This window comes from Haemaphysalis longicornis, unplaced genomic scaffold (assembly GCF_048455015.1).
Source record: "Haemaphysalis longicornis isolate Haplotype H1 unplaced genomic scaffold, Haemaphysalis longicornis Haplotype H1 scaffold_6, whole genome shotgun sequence".
Classification (NCBI taxonomy): Eukaryota; Metazoa; Arthropoda; class Arachnida; order Ixodida; family Ixodidae; genus Haemaphysalis; species Haemaphysalis longicornis.
In genome coordinates, this window is record NW_027526407.1 from 130,608,620 (window position 1) to 130,616,764 (window position 8,145).

Here is an 8,145-nt window from a genome sequence, read left to right on the forward strand (position 1 = left end):
CCCAGCCATGAAAGGGACACCCGTGTCAATTTCAAAAGTACAATCTTAGCCCATGTCACAGATAGCAACATGTAGATTATAGCAAGAGTATTTTGGTGCATTTATTGGTCTAAAGCAAAGGTACGTAAGGTGGTAGGAGACTGTTGGACCCTTGTAACTGTCTTTAAACTCTCATTTTCCCCCTCAGCCTATACACGAACACTACGTATCAAATATATGTCAATCGAGTTAGGTTTGAGATCATTTTTAATGCTACCTAGCAGTTAGCACTGACTGCTCAGAAATCGATTACGTGTCCCCTAGTGGAGCAGTGCCTTCCACTTCTGGGAAATGACATTTGGCAGCATTGCAATGGATGCCGAATCAAGAGACGGAATTTTATTACAAAATGCCGGAATTATTCTGATTTCTGCTTTAACAAATTTAATAGATATTCTTGGCAACTTTCTCGTGCTCTTAAAAAACAGTTCTTCGAATATATGGAATCGCAAAGTCACTTCTAGACACGCACTCAAACTGAACTCCACTTTTATCACAAAGGTTGAGCATATGACACACGTGTTTATTCTTGATCTTTCCTTTTCCGAAAAGGAAACTTCAAAGAAGTTCTGCGTATCTCCGCTTTCCTATGCCTAAAAATTCATACTTCCGATGCGAGGTAACAGACGCCTTTAAATCAAAACTGTTCGGCTGCTGAACACCTTTTAAAATGCTCTTTATGACTTGGGAAGTGTGCTTGCAATAAGAGTACACCGTGCGTGAGCAGTTTGGATAAAATGAATGTATGTTAGTAAATTGCTAGGGTTGTACCTTGAGCCTCGTGTAACGGGGTAATAATTTGTTTTTAAACCATCGTATCTGGATGGTATTATTTGTGTCTGTTTTTGTTTTGCCGCAATAACTTTTGTGAGGGAACCAAAAAGTACGGCCTGTAATCAGTATGTCCTTATTATTATTATTTACTTTCATAATTGTCTTCATAATAGAAGCTTGAGCAGGCGACAGCAGCAATTGAACAAGAATGTAAGCAGTGTGCGGATGAAATTTACCTAATAGATTGTGAGTGGTATAGAAGATACATAGAAAGATTGAACTGCTGCTTTATTTGCTTTTTCTTGCCGTCTTCAAATTATTGCTTTAGCTGTATCATGTACAGGTCTTGCAAGTCTTCATTTACAGCTATGTACACTGACGCAAAGCATTCCGGCGCTATAATAAGGACGTTGAACTAGTAAAACGTTCCTCTTCCGGCTCATTATAGGATCCAAAAACATTTTTAATGCCAGAAGTGAACCATCTCCTTAAGCCTGTGAGAGTTTGTTCTAGGAGAAACGTGGTGCGCTGTGTTAATGTAGTAACAAGTCCTTTAAAGTCCGTAAATAGTAGGAGCCTTGCTTTCTAGCAACGCGGAGAGAAAAATGTAAACAATTCATCGTTCGTTATTTTTAGGCCACAATTATTTCACTTGAATAAAAATCTCTGACACTAAAAGTCGCGCACGTGTCGTATGTTCGTACCCCTGACTCGGCGCAAGTCAATTTTACCGTGTGTGGTTGCTTCCTGTTAGTTCTCCGAGACAACATTCGTGGTTTTTCGACTTCAGAGGGGGTCACAGCATCTGTCACATATGTAGCTACTTCAAATTTTCCTCCAAGAGACAGAAGGAATACAGGGCAAGATCGCCATCCAAATAAGACTTTGTTCTTAAAACACACACGCAAACACACGCCCATAAACACACACACACACACACACACACAAACACACACACACATACACACACACACGCAAACACACACACACACATATATATAGTAAAAAATGGGTATAGCTTCTAACAAAACTCTTTAGGCCGACAAAGATAAAGGTCGGCATCCGACCGAAACGTCGACCAATAAACAGTTTTCTTAGAAGCTATACCCAGTGTCCCCACTGTAAGCTTTTCCACAGATGATTATGCTACAGTGCTACTCTAACTGATTTTTTTTGTGTCGGCCTCGATTTCCCAGAGGAGCACGTATGTACGACAGCACACCAGGGTGCTTTCTATTATCAAACTTGGGTTATTGATCACTACACTTGGTAATTTCATGTGTCATTCATTTCCTGGCCATCCATTGAAAGAATTACGGATTGTAACACAAAATTAGAATCAGGGCATGAACATCAACTGTGCCGCAATCCTGCCGTCTGAAAGTGGATGTCCTGCAAAGCTGTTGTTAACCACTCCAACGGGTAATTGAAAAAACAGTATGAAACGACTCTCGTCGTGTCGGCGGCCTTTCCGGTCGCCTTCGGCTAGTGTCACGTGATAACCGTACACAATATCGAGATTATGTCCCATTGTGTTTTGCCACCGCCACGATATTAGTTAATTTGCATCACCTGACTTTTGTTTAGAGTGCGACGGTTCATGGGCAGCGGAAAGTGGCTGCTCATGAGTTTGTCGGTCCGCTCTGCAGTGCTAATCTTGTCCTTGTTCTCTGGCTGCGCACGACTGACTTCGTTCTTTATACGAAACAGAGATAACTGGTCCAACAACTTCCGAAAATGCCATTTTGCAGCAACTTCGGAAGTATTGTAACGATTGACTTTGACTTTTGTGTACATTGCGATGGTTCATGGGCCGCGCATTTTGGCGGGTAATGAGTTTTCGCCGGTCAACTCTGCAGTTCTCTGCTTGTTCTCTAGCAGTGCATGACTGACATCGTTCCGAATACGAATCAAAGATAATTCGTCTAACAACTTCTGAAGCTGGCGTTCTGCAGCAACTTCGGTAGTATTGTTCACGGTCGACTTACCACAATTTACGGGCGACGCCATAGATGCAGCAATCTTGCAACACTGTAAACGTCAGAATGACCGCCCCTGCTGACTTGCCTGCCTCATTGGTGATGCTCTAAGACCGTATCTACTGATACTACGTTCGACGTATCTGTCGGCAAAGCTGGTTCCGGCGTAGCCTGACGCATGCTGTCGAGTCTTGAACAAGAAGCGCTCTTTTTGTGGCACTAGTCCTGCCTAGCCTTCATCGATAATTTGCCAACATTATCATTGGTACACGTGGGGGTAGGCCTACTGTTAACAGGTACCTTATCTTCCAGAATTTGTTTTCGACGATTGTTTGGTTTTTTCCTTCAACAAACTCTGAACTTTTTACTTTATTCCTGAATAGCCTGGCAGTTGCGCTGGACGTGGTGCGCGCTGGCGGTTCGCCGTTTTCTTCTATTTAAAATAAACCACTGGTGGTGTTGAGCGATACAGCTTTGTTGCCGCATTCATTGCTGGGTCGTACAAATGAATTCCTTCTACTTTGTCCGCACACATTGCTGTCCTCCAAATAAACAAAATACGCACAACGCCCGCAGCACCACCACCGCACAGAAAACTGCAATAGCCATGCCTTTATATTTTCAAACTCCCGAGGCTTTCATCCAGCATACGCAAAGAGCGAATGTTCAAACTTGAAAGAACATCTTCAGGTTTAATTTTTTGAAAACACCTATGCAGAAGTGACAGTGATGCCGAGAGCCTCCGGTTCTACAAATTAAATGGAGTTAGCTTTCTGGAACTCGACACCTCGGTAACCTGCTGGACATTAGGCAACAAAATTTGCGTTGCTTATTTCTAGCGTGCATTACACCGTCAGGAATGGAGTACGTCCAAGTCCACAGATACAATTACCCTCCCTTCAGTAAAATGTTTGAGAGAAGCGAAAAAGCTTCATGTCAACATATCTGCGTCAGAACACCTTTAAAACAGTTGCTAAAATTGCGTCAAACATTCTCGAAGATTTCGTCGAATGGGTTCTGAAACCTTCAAAGACCGAAAAACGACCACATGCGAAGGCTTTTACCGCAACAAAGAAAGTCTTCTACGAACAATACAAACGTATACGAGAGTATCGTTTAGTAGATATAGGTAAGCTATCATAGTCACTCTTCATACTCAATGTGTGTATTGTTTTACTTTGAAACCTTCAGTTATCTCAATTTCAAGAAACCGTCTTGACACAGTAGCGAGTCCGCTCGATCTACGAACCGTGTGTCCGGATATCTTATCGGAGGTTTTCATTCCACCAAATAATCTCCGGAGTAATACATTACATTTTTGGCATCACGCAATTGTTCCCACTAAGAAACGTTTCGCTTTAAGCCAAGAAAACCCACAACTGAAATTCAGTTTAAAATGAACGCGCATAAACCACATTTTCAGAGCTCTTGGCTAGAAATAAGAGAAACACCAATGCAAGTCCTTCAAAAAAAGTAGTCTGCTTAAAAATCTAGATGGCATGCACAAAATACAATATTCCCACCTAAGAAGAGTCGCATAATTATGGGAAACACAATAAAACACCAAGCACAGAAATGTGCTAGAGAAATAGTTCATTTAACAAAAACACAGCTATTTGCACATTGTGTCCTGGGGTGTGAACCTCATTTTCGAACATTTTCGTCACGTCACAATATCAATCTAAACTGTGTGCTTCAGATTGTTGCAGTTAGAGCCATGTATTGGAGCGTTACCAGTGTGTTTTTGTACATTCCTTTAGATTATAAGATATGAATTAGTTACTTTGGGAATTTTAAAAATCTTTTTAAGCACCATACATAATAGTATGGGATCTCGGTGCACATGATCAACTCTGGGATTCTTCCGGCACGAATCCCAAATGGGCCCATTTTGAAACTTTCCTAACATTTTCAAGAATGAATCTTTAACAAGAAATACCCAAAATATCCCTATTTGACAAACACACGCATACGTCTATTAAGATATTGGCTCTTCAGTTGTCTTTGCATGTTTAGAAAGGAGGTGTGCATATACCTCTAATATAGTGACCATTTCCCAACCATTCTAGCATAGCTGGGTAAAAAAAAATAGTCACCTTCCAAAAAAAAACTTCAACAAAGCCACAACGAACTGTAATACGGTCAAAGAGGTCTCTTAGGTCTAGAGGTCTCTTAGGTAGATTACACATCCATAACTCGCATGTAGTGGGAGGCCCTGCTAACAGTGGACGGTAGGTTTAAACAGGACTTTCATAATAAAGCGTCGTTCAGTCTTCCCAGTGCTCCCCATCATATAGCTTATTGAGTTGAAACGCACATAGGCTTTTGGAAAGCGCGCGTGTCGAGAGGCAAAACGTGATAGTTTGCACCCCTTCCTCACAAGAATAAACGGACACTCATGCAAAAACCAAATCTCGACCTGAATCCGTAACACTAAACGCCAACAAACACGTACTCTGCTAATGGTAGGCACAACTGAAGACAGCAGTGAAGCCATGGTAATACATTATAAAAACATTGGAACATGTGTAGTCCTTCACACTAAACATGCACGTTCATAAAACATAAAACATTCCACAAAAAACTCAACAATTGCTTACAATGTCCCGTGACATTTCATGAGTTGAGGGCAGCTGCTGTGCACTTGTGAAATTTGAGTTTCAGATGCAGGTCAGGTCACATTACATACACCTTGACACAACACCTAAACCCTTACAAGCTTGCAATATTTCTCCACTCAACCCACAAACAGAGTTTTCAGGGAACTTTGGGAGGTATTGGAAGGAGGCAGTAGTACTGACTTTCGTGGAGGCGGCAAAAGACTTATATTCTCCCCAGAGTTATGGCTGCATTTATCCAACTCGCCGCTTGGGCAACCTTGAGGTGATAAATGGAGAATTTTTAATTTTAGAGTGCATTGATCTTTCCGAACGGAACCAGGGAGGCTTCAGATGTTGCGATGCACAAACGATGAATTAGTGGCCTTATAAACATGCATAAAAGATTCCTTGATAAACACGTTTTTCATATGCGTGATTTTTTGCGTAAAAAGTGCTCATAATAAGGCATGGCGATATGCAATTGTAGAGACCTATTTTTTTGTCTCGCGTAACATCTTTAGCACTATTCTCGCTTGTATGTAACAGGCTGGTCACCCGTCATCAATCTCCTCTTGAATGAACGATCTAAAAATACTGCTTATATCTCGTTAACACGTCAAGCTAGGAATCAACAGGCTTGTTCGCTGAGCTGAAGAAAATGGTTTTGGGACTACTGTTTTGAAAAGCAGCTGTGCTTAATGTTTCAAGAGTGCAGGAATTCAAGGCGATGACCAAACCAATGGCGACTCGATATTCGTAAGACAGGAAATTGAGTTTTTAAGTATAATGTGCTGTTCATCTAGTTTTTGCATTGTGCCGTACGAAAACTGCACTAACCTGGCATATAGATAACGAAAGACCAATATTGCGCAACTCGCCACATTGTATTTGAAGGAAATGGAGTTGCCTGAAATGGGCTTCTACAGATACACATAAAACTATATAAGCAGATACGAAAAGCGATAACAATACCACAGTACTCATAGTCCGCCTTTCAAATCAATTGTCGGACCCATTCCATTTAATTTGTATATAAGTCATCTACCGGCGATTTCTGCTCCGCCCAAAATATTAATTTATGCCTACAACACCAATATATCTTTCACGAATATTGCCTTGCCACAATCGGTAGCTAGGTTAACCAATAATTGTATCTTCCTTCCCACTGGCTGCATTATTAAGTTACAATTAAACATAAGTAAATATATTATGTGGTCTTCACACAACTAAGTAAACCATTGGCTTATACTATAGATTTGTTCTATCGGAACATCCGACTTAACCAAAAAAAAACCACAAACATTTTCAAGTATTTGATTCGAAAACTATCCTTCTTAAATACACTTGTATGTAAATTAGCTGCTTTTCTGAGCAAAGTGATGGGCTTTCTATATAAAATTCGGAACATCATACTCTTATGGTTAGAAAATACGCCCTAATATTCGTTTATAATAAAAAAGACGCTCCAATATTCGCTCTTTTTCTAAGTTTTCGACTCTGCTGTAATATGATGCACAACTACTACCCAGAAGCAGAACAATTTGGTCTTGTTACAGAAGGCGTTACGAATATTCAAAAATTACTGCGGCAGGCCCCACTACCTCGCCACACATGAACTACTTCTAAACCATTGACTTCTAAGGCAAATAAAAAAAATCTACTACAAATGACTTCAGTATATTAGGGACAACCATTTTTATACTTGCAACCCTTTAACTGGCACGCAACGTACCTGGCATAGACGAGATCAACCAACGCCTTCTACAAGAACCAAATTACTGTCGGGTACACCGATTAAGAAATTCCCTCCTTACTGAACAAAGTTCAGAATCACATTACCTTTTGTCAAAGGTTGTGAAACACTGATTAAAAATGTCCTCTTATATAAGGCAATTGCATATAGTTAAAATTTACCGAAGCATGTAATAAATTGTTCCTGCGAATTAGAGATATGTATGCTGAATTAAATCTCTGTTTCGGGTTTTTTGTCCGTTCACTGCTTGCCCTGCACGGTAAAACTGGCGAGTGCTGTGATAGTATATCCTGTGTGTAAATTTCGATCTATACTTGTTTGTTTTGTGCCAAGTTGTATGACATTGAACGAACAATGATCATGACTGCAAATGTATTCGCTGCAGTGTTTTGTCAATTTTTGTTTTTTTTGTTTCTATTTCTTTTTTTAACACGACTGCCAGTGGGTAATATATTACACCATGCCCGCACGCTACCTGCAGCCGTGTCAGAGCCCTTGTCAGCTTCAAACCTCAAGACACTGCTCTTCTTTCTGTACGAAAGAAATAATCAAGACAAAAAGGAACCTTAAAAACATTTTATTCCTACAAACTGAAAATGACCGTTCAATAATGCCGCCCTCCAGATTTTTTTTAATGAAGGACTAGTCTGAAACCTCACGCGCCACAGTGCCATGGCTTCTGTGAAGAATAATATTTTGTATCCCACTTTGGATTCCACTTTAGATATCACTTTAGATGCCACTTTTCATGCTCCACAATTCTTGGCGCGTGTCTTACCGCTTAGGCTTGATGTCTTTTTTTCCGCTGATACCACTGCACAATTCACCTAGCCTGCTTGGCGACGATTACACCATGGGCACTTGATATTTCGTAGCCCCAGACCTACTCCTGTTAACATGGGTAATTGGTTGGTTACCTCAAACCATTGCCCATTTCCACGTGGGGGATTGGCAAAGAGGCTTATACCAAATAAGCAAGCGACCTATTGGCGATGAGATG